Below are 13,979 nucleotides of genomic sequence, written 5' to 3'. Positions count from 1 at the left end.
CATATTCCGCAGCGCTTTCCAGTTTGCACACATCATCATCACTGTCCGTATTGAGGCTCACAATCTACGTTACCTATCAGTGTGTCTTTGGAATGTGGGAGGAAACCGGAGAACCCAGAGGAAACCCACGCAAACACGGGGAGAACATACATACTCCTTGCAGATGTTGTCCAAGGTGGGATTAGAACCCAGCGCCGCAGTGCTATCCGCTGAGCCGCAGTGCTATCCGCTGAGCCGCAGTGCTATCCGCTGAGCCGCAGTGCTATCCGCTGAGCCGCAGTGCTATCCGCTGAGCCGCCGTGCTATCCGCTGAGCCGCCGTGCTATCCGCTGAGCCGCCGTGCTATCCGCTGAGCCGCCGTGCTATCCGCTGAGCCGCCGTGCTGCCTTTTCAGGTAATGAAATCCCCGTCTTTGGGGCGGCCTCTGCTTACATATTCATCTGTATGGGCTGATGAGGACCCTTCAGTGACCTGCCCAATAGTTTACTGCATAGAATATTGTGGAAGGTTACAAAATGTACATGGCGGTGGCCCCTGAGCTGTAGCATGATACATGTCTAATGTGCCTATATGCATTTATTCTTTAGTCCTATATTATCGTGGGGGAAAGAAAATTATCTTCAGCAAGTGCCGGCGCCAGTTTGCTGGAGGAAAACAAATTCGGCTTCATCAAAATGGTGGCGCCTGTGCAGTAGTATCTATTGTGTTCTGACAGATAGTACTGCTCTGGCGCCAGTGCCATTTTGATGAAGATAAATTACCCCCCCATAGTATAGGACTAAAGCACATGGGCATATAAGGCATGTATCATGCTACAGCGCAGGCGCCACTGCCATTTGGATGAATGTAATTTGAGGGCAGGTCACTGTGGGATCAGTTACCCAGCATAAGCCCATAAGGATGAATATATAAGCTGAGAACCACATAAAGGCCTCCCCACCATGGAGCATGAGAATCTCATTAACCAAAAACTACAAATACAGATTAAACAACCACAAGACGGATCTCATCAACCAAGGTATCATTGTAATCAGTATAAGCAAAGCCTGTTTCACACGTCCTGATATTTCCAGTACCGAGAAAACAGTACTAGAGCTATCAGTGTCCTTAATATGTGTGCAGGAAAGAAATATATCTTAGTACCGTGTTAGCCAGTAGATAGAAAAATATTTAGAATTGAGAGTCCTCAGTGGTTGATACCTTTTAATGGCTAACTGAAAAGATGGTAACAAATTGCAAGCTTTCGAGACTACTCAGGTCTCTTCATCAGGCAAAGACAAACTGACGTAACTGTTTATCACCCATGGTAATTTTGCTTCATGTCACCTGGCTTATCCATGGTTTTTCCCCCTTTTTTTCTGTGCTGTGTTGTGCATAAATATGTGATTCTTCAGAATTTGTTTTAGTCTTTGCCTGATGAAGAGACCTGAGTAGTCTCGAAAGCTTGCAATTTGTTACCATCTTTTCAGTTAGCCATTAAAAGGTATCAACCACTGAGGACTCTCAATTCTAAATATTTTTCTTAATATGTGTGGCACCCGTGTGCCACATCAGTACTATATACACCTGGGAAGCAGTGGTATAGTTCTCGCCTCCGGGGGCTGAAGACCGCTCTCAGATCGCAGAATGTTGTTATATTGGGCTGATAACAGCGAGAACAGGCGGTGGCTGATGGGATTACTACTCCCATCATCCTACACCTGCTGCCACTAATAACAGTGGGAGCAAGTGCCAGTTGATGGGAGTATTCATCAGCCGTTGCCTGCACTATAAATTAAAAAAAAAACTGCATGGGTTTCCCTGTATGCGGGCAGAATAGGGAAAACGTGAGGTAAAATGTAGGCAGAACAGGGAATACAGGGGTCCGGTTGTGAAAAAAAATCAACGCAGGTAAAGCAAAGAAAATCGTTCTCAATGACGCTGTGCCGACCTATTCAAGCGCGCTTTGAAAACCAGTCTCTTCAAACAAGCCTACCACATCAACTACTCAGTAAAGTAACTTTGCCCTGTTCCCTCCTTCCAAATATTATTCTGAATCTGCACCCTACTATTCATCTGTCTCCACACCCTCCATGCACATGATATCTGCACTTGATTCTTGACTATTGCACTTAAACACACGGGCTGATGACCGGATCATGCAGCTTTATATGAAAATCCCTATTTATTATAATTGCCAGACCTGAAATAACAAGCACTTTTCACCTATTGTGTCCCCCCATTTCCTTGTAGATTGTAAGCTTGCGAGCAGGGACCTCACCCCTAATGTCACTGTTTAAATTATCTTAACTCATACCGAATTTATTGTCTGTATATGTCCCCGCTTAATTGTAAAGTGCCGTGGAATATGTTGGCGCTATATAAATAAAAATTATTATTATTATTATGGCCCGTGTACCCAATGTTAAAAATAGGGTATGCAGGACATATGCTGATGTTGGCGGAGCTGAATGGAAGAGGTATGGCAGTGGGCGGGGCTTAACGGAGGAACTACGCAGCCTCACAGCTCTGCCCTACGCAAGTGTGAAACCAGTCTATGTCTTGTAAAACGTCCCGTGGAGTACGCAGTAAAGAGACTCCGGTGGCCGGCAAGGTATATGCCACAGTCCTGTCAGAATTAGGAGAGGCTCGACGAATATGCATCGGGGATTCAGGAAACAGCAGTACCCGGTCACAGCCTCTCTCAGGTGGCACACGTGCAGCACTGACTGTTACAGAGCAATTGGCACCTCGATGCCCGGGTGCCGACCTGCACATCACTGGTGTCGGGATCACACTCAGTCAGAGCAGCCTTTGGAAGTGGAGAATCACCAGAAATAATACACAAGACACGTCTTGTATAGTGTATCACTGGGAAGTCTCTGAAGCACGCCTGCCTTCAAGGTGCTACCCCTTCTTTATATAGTTGTTTAGTGGTTATACAAGTTTTGCATGTTTAAACAAAGAGACAAAACAGGAAAGAAAGAAAAGAAAACAGTTTCGTGGGCGGCAGTTTCACAACAAACAGTACAAAGGCAATTCCACAGACAAGAAAAACAGGATTTCATACTATAGCTAAAATGTCCTTGAATGGACAGGTCAATATTTATCACAAATTCTTTTTTTTTATTTTTGTTCATTGAGGTAATCATTTTTGTTCTGCTCTTCACAATCCCCCCTTTGACATATTCCATTCAAAACCTTGTCGATCATTTTAGTCATTCTTTTTGTGATATTACAAAAAAAAACAACTTTATATTCTCGCATCCATTACACAAAATTTATTTGTGCATACCGAGATACCCTTGAGTACAACCTTGAATAATACATATATAATTACAATAACCATAACTGTATGTATTAGGCTTTGCATAATCCCGGTAACCCACCCACCGATCCCTCTGAACCAATTGGCCGGGTTAAGAAAAGAAAAGGTATCTGACCACCAGCTATCCTTATTTTGGTCATTGTCTTTGTCATACTGATCCCTGAGTCGTTGTACGTCTTTTAATTTAAATCTCATACTCATAGTACTATTCGGGTCTATATAATGACAGCAGGTGGGTCCGATGATTTGACACATACCCCCTTGTGAGGCAGTTAGGTAATCCAATACCAGGGTATGTTGGTTAGTGACTATTATAAGCTGATTCTGTACAGCTATACTAGTATTTAATATGTCCAATATATCCCAAATCTGATCATCTAGATAATCCGTGGCTCTAACTAATTTATCCCACATTTGTGTTAACATAGGATAAATAAAAATGGTACTAGCAATTTTGTTGGGAATTCCCATTTGTACTATATGCGGCCTCCCCGAGGGACGTGGTGAGTTATCTGCAGCTCTTTTATACAGTGTGTGCTTGGGCACGGCTTGCATATTCACTTGTTTATTTGAAATTATGAAAGTAGCCGGGGTTAGGCGTCCTAATGTACAAGTACCCTTTATACCTACGGGAAGCCATTTATATGCTCCTCCGCATATCCAAAATGTACCCTCAGGCAGATCCCACAAAGCTGAGTGCTGCAATACCAATCTGTGAGCCAAATCCACAAAACTAGATACATTCTGAAGCATACACCAAGAGGGTTTTTGTCCCAAGGGGCTACAGTACCCGGCTGCGGGATTCCCACATACATGCATTCCGTTGACATACTCATTGGATTCATTACAAACCAGGTTCCCCGGCTTACTTGTACAACTGTTTGCATCACCTTGGGGGAACAACTCAGAATGTTCCCATTTTCTATTATGTATGTATCTTTCCAATACTGTAGGTTTGAAAGCATCAGAGGAAGGGGTGGTTGTACTGAAACTGAGCTGTAGATTTTCAGTGGGGACCTGTCCTAAATCAGTTAATCCAGTCTTATTCCTAGGTACCCATTTTCCTCCCTTGAATGCTAAATATTGTAAGTTGTCTATTTTTCCTGTAAGATTGCCCTGCCACCAAGGAAATTCTACCCATCCCACAATTGGTATGGCGATTGTAGTATTCCATAGTCTAGTATTGCCAGGTTGGTTGTTGGCCAGGTTGTCTGAACAATTAGGCCAAGCGAATATTTCTTCAGCTGACACGGGAACTGCTAGAAAAGGTATACTTGTGGCTGATACTGGTGAATGGGTACAGATCCAACAATCTGCCAGGGGTTGCGTATTATTTAACAAGTCATGCACTAATTTTCTATGATGTACGAATCTATTGTTCAAAGGGGCTAGAGAATTCAGTCTTTCCCATGCCTCCGTTGAGGTTAACATTATTAACATCAATATCATGAGTCTTATACTGCTTTTTTGCAATGGCTTGCATGTATCCATGATGCCTTTCCTTCAAGCTTGACTGCTGTTGGAGTTGTTAACAGGACTTGGAAAGGTCCGTCAAATCTCGGTTCCAGAGTCTTTCTGGTGTGTCTTTTCACGTAGACTTGATCACCAGGTTCCAACTTGTGGCCTCCTTCGAGATTTTCTGGATCTGGAAGGGAAGCAAAAACTTGCGAATGCACTTTAGTTAAACGTTTTTGTAATTCTTGTACATAAGCAGTTAAAGTCTCAGTATTCAACATCAGTTGTTGTGGAAAATAACAACCCAAATTTGCTGCTCTACCAAAAAGAATCTCATGTGGTGACAGCTTAGCCTTCCCCCTTGGGGTGTTTCGGATGGAATACAGGGCAAGTGGTAGACACTCGGTCCAAGGCTTTTCTGTTTCTGCCATGGCCTTCTGGATTTTTAATTTTATTGTCCCATTTAATCTTTCCACTTTACCTGAACTCTGTGGATGATATGGAGTGTGAAACTGGTTTTCTACTCCCAACATTTTCATAACATTCTGGAATATTTCCCCAGTAAAATGGGTACCTCTATCTGACTCGATCACCTCAGGCATGCCGTAACGGGGTATCAGTTCATGTGCTATTTTAATGGCAGTAGTTTTTGCTGAGGCTTTACGAACTGGATAAGCCTCTGGCCACCCTGAGAACATGTCCACACACACAAGCACATATTCGTATCCATTGTACCTAGGAAGTTGGATGTAGTCGATCTGGAGTCTTTGAAAGGGATACAGTGGTCTTACATGATGCTTCATTGGGGTTTTAATGGCCTGACCTGGATTGTGTGCCAGGCATATAGCGCATGCAGCACACATGTTCCGAGCAAAATTACCAAAGCCTGGAGCCAACCACCTTTCTTTTACCTTGAGCGTCATACCATTTGCCGACACATGCGTGGGTAGGTGGAGGTCACTTGCCACTGCGGGGTACCAGGCTCTGGGTAAACACAACAAAGTTCCTTTTTTCCATAATCCTTGCTGATCTTCTGCCCCTTTTTTCTGCCACTGCCCTCGTTCTTCGTCGTCTACCTGTTTCTGAGCTTCCTTCAATCTTTCCTCATCATCTTCAGAGCTATCTAGTGTGTGGGCATGATGTAAGGGTTTACGTGCTGCCTGTTTTGCTGCCTTATCGGCTTTATCGTTACCCCTGGCTTCCTCGGTGTCGAGTCTCACATGTGCAGCTACCTTTATCACCGCTATTTCTTTAGTTTCTTGTGCTGCCTCCAGAATCTGTCTAATGAGGGAGGCATGTTTAACAGGTTGGCCTGAAGCAGTCATATAACCTCTGGCTCTCCATATTACGCCAAAATCGAAAATAATGCCATGTGCATATCTAGAATCAGTGTATATGTTTGCTGTCTGATCTTTGGCTATTTTTAGAGCTTCAACTAATGCCGTAAGTTCTGCTTCTTGTGCAGACTGATTAGCAGGGAGAGGTTCTGCTTTCAGCACTTCATGCTGAGTTACTACCGCATAACCTGTATGAAATTGTCCATTCATATCTGCATATCTACTGCCATCTATGAAAAGTTCAAATGTAGCATTACAGAGTGGCTTGTCACGTACATTACATAAGCCCTGAGTCTCTTGTTCCATTAATTGTACACAATCATGCATTGACTTTGATGGGTCAAAGGAGTTGGAGAGTGCAGTTTCAAAGGAGTTGGAGAGTGCAGTTTCCTCAGGTTTGGTACCCCCCTCAGACTCTATAGGGAGCAAAGACGCGAGATTAAGAGTCTGAATCCTGGCAAAGGAAATGTTGGGCGGCAGTAGTAGGGAACATTGGAGACGGAGGTGTCTGGCCATTGAAATATGTTTAGGTTGGACCTGGTTAAGAATGCCATGTACATCATGAGTGGTCTGAACTAGAAGTGGGTGATCAAGAACAATCTCAGAAGCTTTATCTAATAACAGTGAAATTGCGGCTACTACTCTTACACAAGAAGGTGCGGCTCTAGCTACAGGGTCCAGATGAGCTGATATGTATGCCACAGGTCTCTGTTTGTTTCCATGTTTTTGTGTGAGCACCCCTGTAGCATGTGAGGATATCTCAGCTGCCATCAATTGAAAAGGTTTAGTGTAGTCTGGGAGTCCCAAAGCCGGAGCTGATACCAGTGCTGTTTTCAAAGAGGAAAATGACTGTTTAGCCTCTTCACTGAGTGAATATGGTGTGTTGGCAATACAGTCATATAAAGGCTGCATGAGTTGACTTGCATGTATGATCCACTGTCTACAGTGTGAAACAATACCTAGGAAAGCACGCAGCTGTTTGTGATTCCTGGGTTCAAGCATGTTACGTATGGCTTCCGTACGTTGAGGTGTGAGGTGTCTGATGCCCTGTGATATGCAGTGACGTAAAAACATGACTGTTTGTTGACAAGCCTGGAGTTTCTGTCTATTTACTTTACAGCCTTCTTGCGCTAGGAAAATTAAGAAATTAACAGTTGAGGTAACTGCCGTCTGCTCATCAGGGCAACAAATAAGTAAGTCATCTACATACTGTAGAATGACTACTCCTGGTTCTGGGATGAAATTTTTTTAGCACGGTCTGCATTGCTTCAGAGTACAAAGTTGGTGAGTGTACCATACCTTGTGGCAATCTTGTCCATGCTAATTGTTTACCCTTGAATGTAAAGGCAAACAAATGCCAACAGTTCTTATGTAGTGGCACAGAAAAAAATGCGTTTGATAAGTCAATTACCGTAAAATATGCAGCAGTGCTGGGAATTTGAGACAGTAAGGTATGAGGATTCGGTACCACAGGGGTGACCGGTGCCAAAACCTTATTGATTTCCCGTAAGTCGTGCACCATGCGATATTTCACCATAGTTTCTTTGGAGGACACTTTCTTTTTAACAGGATATAAGGGTGTATTGGCGGGTGACCTAATTTCTACCAAAACACCTTGTAACACATAATCCTGAATTTGTTGAGAAATCGCCTGTTCTTGCTGGGCGCTGATGGGGTATTGCCTAAGCTGAGGTAATATGGTTCCCGGGGCAGTTTCTAACAGTATAGGAGCTACTGATAAAAAATCCTACATCAGTGTCTCCTTTTGCCCATAGGCTGTCAGGAACCCGAGACAAGTCAATTTTTGCTTGTTGAGTGTAAATTTCGGGAAAATCCTCCATTGCCTGTATTCTAACATATGGTTCCAGAGTTTCTGCATCTTCAGGGATGGTCAGCATAACTGTGCCATCTTCTCTAAAATGGATGTTTGCATGCATTTTACTTAAGACATCAGTACCCAACAAGCAGGTAGGTGCACCTTTAGCAAATAAAAATTTGGATACAAAAGTTTTAGGGCCAAAGCTCACATTTAAAGGTTTTGTAAAGGGCAACGCCTGAATTTTACCATCATACCCTTCTGCATATGTAACCTTTGAGGATATATTGTCAGGATATGGTAAAAAGTCCTGATTTAAAATGGAGGATGTTGCTCCCGTATCTATCAGAAAAGGTACATTTTTACCCTCAACTTCAACTTGTATTATTGGTCTTCTAGAAGGAAGAGAGACCTGCATAACTTTCAGTCATTCTGAGCTGTCTGTTTGATCAGGCACTGGGTTATTTATCCTATTTTTGGGTACAAAGGTTCCTGAATCTATATCTGTTTTTCTCTTCCTACATTCCCTTTGGAAATGTCCTGGCTTCTTACAGTAATGACAAGTAAACTTTTGATTAGCAGAGCCAGTATTAGCCTGTGCAATTCTTACTGGCTTAGAATTTTCTCTTAAGTCCATTTCTATCCCTACAGCTTTCTGTCTAGCCAGGTGTGGGTCTTCCAAGGTTCTCCAATCAGGGGTTGCGGCCTTAAGCTTTTCCTTCACTTTTGGAGACAATCCATCTATAAAGGTTTTTGTAACTAACCTCATCATTCCTGGAGCGGTTAGATCCATGCCTTCATCTCTGAAATTATTTTCTACACTTAGATAATATTCGTCTACTGATTGTCCAGATTTCTGAGCCACCACTCCCGTTGTTCCTCTCTGCCTCTGTCTCTCCCTCATGAAAACCATTAAGTGATCTACAAATTGTGTACCTGATTCTATCGTTTGTAAGGCACCATCTCCTGCTTGGGGCCTATGTACCTGTAGATTTGCTAATAGCTCCTGGAAGAGTCCAGGAGTCATTTTCATTCTACATAATTCTTCTCCATCTGCCCAAACTCCAGCGTGAGTCTGCATAATTTGCTGTATATATTGTGCAAATCTAACTGGACACTGGGTGGGATCTGGTGCGTTATGCAAGAGAGACATGCCTTCAGCGGGGGACCAAGGGAAATATTGTCGAGTTTGGTGATATCTAGTTCCCATTACTCCGTCAGCACCAGGTTCCCTAAAGGGTCTTGGTACTACCCTAACAGGGGCAAGTACAGTGCCATGTCTAGGTGTACCACAGGCTAGGCAATCATTTCTCCAGTCTGGATTTTGTTGTCCACAGTGCGGACATACCCATCCTCCTGGTCCGGCTAAACTTTGAGGTGGTGTTTGGAGAAAAGATGGGGCATGTGGGTTAAGGTATGGGGGTGGGGTATTTTTAGATTCCACATTTTGTTTTTCTCCACAGCCTGTGGGTCTAATACACCACTTTTTACTCTGTTGATTATATGTCCATCCCTCATTTTCTGCTACCCTAGAGACATCAATCAATGCTTGGATCTGATCTATCCATTTCTTGTCTCTGATTATGCCTTTTTTTCCTTTCCTGAATTCCTTCCCATAGTTTTCTACTAAAAGCTTCTGCCCTAGTAACTCCAAACTTACTAAAAATCTTTTTCAGCCCCTTAGTGGCATCTTCACCACTTCTCTCCTTTATGATAGTATAGATATCTAATTCTTCTGGTTCCGACTTTGTTTGCTTATTCCCCATTTTCTTATCCTGAGCTTTCTTGCCCTAGGTGGCGTTTGGGTATGAGAATACCTCGTTACCTTCTTCCTAAGGAGCTAGGATGTCTTTTTTCTTGCCCTAGGTGGCGTTTGGGTATGAGAATACCTCGTTACCTTCTTCCTAAGGAGCTAGGATGTTTAAACTGTGTTGATGTAAGAAAATCCTGATTCCTACACCTATAGCAAACAACACAAATGCAACCAGACAGAAAAAGAAAAAGAACATACAACGTATCTTGTCCCAGGCTAATTTATCTGTCCTGGGCTTATACTATCACACACAACGTATTCTTGTCCCAGGCTAATTTATCTGTCCTGGGCTCATACTATCATACACTTATCCGTCACCAGGTTTTTGTCAAAGACAGGATCAGAGATTGAACATAGGCGCGGAGGTCTCCCCGAAAGGACGCAACCACGTTGCCCAGTGGGACAGTCACTTCTTCTGTTTCAACCCCCTGGGCGGCTTATAGGGCTATTCCCAACTTCCACACACCTTCTATTCACATTCACTCTCATTCAATGCCGTACTCCGTGAGGTGATCAATTCCTAAATAGTTCAAGAACCCGAGCTATAGGTATCCTCCTCTACTAGAACTACCCGCTAAAGAACACGACACAGAAAATCTTACGGACAGTGCAGGGCAGATATAAGAGATCTAACAGTGTCTCTTACCTGGCCAGGTTTTTGTTCATCTGCCGTCCATTATCCCAGATTCTCTTTTCGTTCGTATTCTGCTGGTGTTCTTGAAGGAATACACAGACCTCGGGTCCCTGTTCAGGCGCCAGGAAATGTCGGGATCACACTCAGTCGGAGCAGCCTTTGGAAGTGGAGAATCACCAGAAATAATACACAAGACACGTCTTGTATAGTGTATCGCTGGGAAGTCTCTGAAGCACGCCTGCCTTCAAGGTGCTACCCCTTCTTTATATAGTTGTTTAGTGGTTATACAAGTTTTGCATGTTTAAACAAAGAGACAAAACAGGAAAGAAAGAAAAGAAAACAGTTTCGTGGGCGGCAGTTTCACAACAAACAGTACAAAGGCAATTCCACAGACAAGAAAAACAGGATTTCATACTATAGCTAAAATGTCCTTGAATGGACAGGTCAATATTTATCACAAATTCTTTTTTTTTATTTTTGTTCATTGAGGTAATCATTTTTGTTCTGCTCTTCACACTGGCTTCTCGTCAGAATCTCTGCTGTCCTCTCTCAGGGCTGGGCGTGCGCCTTAGCTGCTCACTGCCCCGGAGCAGGAGCCCTCACTCTCCTCAGCCGCGCACTGCACCTTCTCCACTGGCACAGCTCTCTCTGCTGGAGAGCAGGGCTCCTCTGGCCCGTCGCCACACCGGTACCCACTGGTGGGGGAAGCAGGGCGCACCGCTCTCCGCGCTGCCCTCTGCACAGCATTCCTCCGGCGCCAAGCTCCCTTGCTTTGCGTGCTTTCTCCTCTTCCCATAACGATGCTGCATGCCTTTTTAGGCTCTCCCCTCCCCCCCGGGACAGCAGGAAACTGTCTCACTAGGGCTTCCCCCAGGATGCAGGGGAAGGTCCGGTTCTCCCAAGCTTCCCCCCAGAAACAGAGGATGCAGCCCTTTTAGTTCAGGACCCGGCACGCAGGTACCCATCATCTCGTCGACCTCCTTACACCTTTACCAGTGGGGGCCTGTTGCATCCTTCTAGTGCATTTGTTTTCGGACAGGTTTTGGGAATGCTGTATCCTAATGGTACAGTATATGTTTTTTTGAATTTTTCTGTTAGCTGTTTTTGACACAGATTACAATGACAGGTCACGTTCTATAAACGGCCGATAATACAGGATCCACCGGTCACAATAGTGAGTCACAATGAGCCTTGCACAGGTTCTTTAGATGCTTCAATAAAAAATATAGGATCAGGGTCTGACCATTGTGCATGTTAGGCTACTTTCACACTAGCGTTAACTGCAATCCGTCACAATGCGTCGTTTTGCAGAAAAAACGCATCCTGCAGAAGGCTTAATAACAATAGAATTGTTATTCTTAAGGTCATTTAATGATTTCCTCTCAGCCACTGTCAGATTAGGATGAGTGGAGTCCAACCCTGGAATGATGTTATTAATCTCATCAGTAACTAATTTCTGGAAGATCTCAATGCTCCCGTAGTCACTTGATGGTGGATCCGTTTACTGATTGGCTTCAAGTCTGAAAAGGGACCCTCGCCAACTACCCTACCCCTTTCCTCACTAAGTTCGGTGAGTGTTTCTAAATCAGCCAAGTCATCCATTGAGATGCCCAGCTGCTGGCATCTCTGTAGGTCATTCTTTTGAAAAAACAGTCTCCTTTTAAGTTTCCTCGTGAAGAGGTTCAGATCCTGGATCCAAGTAAACGGATCAAACCTCATTGTGGGAACAAACGTAAGACCATTACTCAACACCTGCTTCACGGTATCCATCAGATACGATACGATAAACTTTATTGATCCCGTGGGAAATTATGGTATCACAGCAGCACAACTTAAATCAAATCATAAAAATCATAAAAGCATTACATAGTTGACATGACAGTGGAGTTGACAGAAGAACATTATACATTATACATTAGAATAGGACATACACAACGAGTGAACTGAAATGTAGAGAAATAAGTAGACATTCACCTTGGTGGTTTAACCCTAATGTTATTGTTGTACATTCCCATGGCAGTTGGCACAAACGATTTCCTATATTTTTCCTTCTTACACCTCAGAAGTATAAGCCGGTTGCTGAAGGTGCTCTTCTGTCTCATGAATAGCTCATATAGTGGATGTGCATTATTGTTCATAATTGCCATACACTTTCTCAGAGTTCTTTTCTCCACTACCTCCCCAAAAGAGTCCAGCTTGCAGCCCACCGCAGAACTTGCCTTCTTAATAATCTTATTCAGCTTATTAGCATCAGAGGCCCGCACACTACTACCCCAGCATGTGATTGCAAAAAAGATGGCACTTGCCACCACAGACTGGTAGATCATTTCTAACATTTTGCTGCACACATTAAAAGACCTCAGTTTCCTTAGGAAATACAATCTGCTCATCCCCTTCTTGTAGATAAACTCAGAGTGGCATCTCCAGTCCAGTTTGCTATCCAAATGGACCCCCAAATATTTGTAACTCTCCACCTGCTCTACCTCCTGACCAGCAATTGTGATCGGTAAGCATTCCAACTTAATCCTGCTATAGTTGGCCACCAACTCCTTGGTTTTCTTAACATTTAGTTGTAGATAGTTACCATTGCACCAATCCACGAAATTCGACACCATCCTTCTGTATTCCTCATCCCCCTGATCTCCCCTAATGCATCCCACAACCACAGAGTCATCCGAAAATTTTTGAAGGTGGCAAAGTTCAGATTTATACTGAAAGTCTGAAGTATACAGTGTGAATAGAAAGGGCGCAAGCACCGTTCCCTGGGGGGCACCTACACTGCTCAGTAATCTGCTTGACACAACTGCTCCCATCTGTACAAACTGTGGCCGATCTGATAGGTAGTCAGTTATCCAATTTCTCATCCCCTCCTCAACCTTCATATCAGTCATCTTTTTGTGTAGTAAAAGTGGCTGCAGGGAGTTAAATGCACTCGAGAAATCGAAGAACATCGCTGGCACCATGGTTCCGTCAATCTCCAGAAATGAATGTACCCCATGTAACAGAGAAAGAATAGCATCATCCACCCCCAATCTATGTCGGTAAGCAAACTGAAGGTGATCGATAAAAGCATTGACCCTTGGTCGTAAGTGAGCAAGCACTAATCTTTCCAAGGCCTTCATAGCGTGAGATGTTAAGGCTGCAGGACGATAGTCATTTAGGGTTGCAGGAGAAGAATTCTTGGGTACCGGCACCAGACAGGAAGTTTTCCATAACACTGGTACCCTCTGTGTTTGTATACTTCCATTAAATAGGCGTGTAAAGACAGTACACAGCTGGTCTGCACAAACTTTAAGGACACGTGAGCTGAGTCCATCAGGTCCTGCAGCTTTACCAATGTTAAGTGACTTAAACTGCCTCCTCACATCATTTTCGGATACTCTAAATTTAGTCTGCTCATCCTCCAATATCGATGTTGCAGAATTTGCACCCAGTTCCCATCCACTATCAGTTGGTATTACACATGTACTACTAAACCTGTTGAAATACTCGTTCATCTCATTAGCCTTGTCCATTGTTCCTCGATCATTTTCAGGCCTCAGCTTAAGCCCAGGCAGTAATTTCATTCCTGACCAAACCTCTCTGGTATTATTGTGGGACAGTTTCTTTTCAAGTTT

The sequence above is a fragment of the Ranitomeya imitator genome, chromosome 5, assembly GCF_032444005.1.
Source record: "Ranitomeya imitator isolate aRanImi1 chromosome 5, aRanImi1.pri, whole genome shotgun sequence".
Classification (NCBI taxonomy): Eukaryota; Metazoa; Chordata; class Amphibia; order Anura; family Dendrobatidae; genus Ranitomeya; species Ranitomeya imitator.
The sequence above is the reverse complement of the archived record's forward strand: the minus strand, read 5'-3'. Positions refer to the sequence as shown.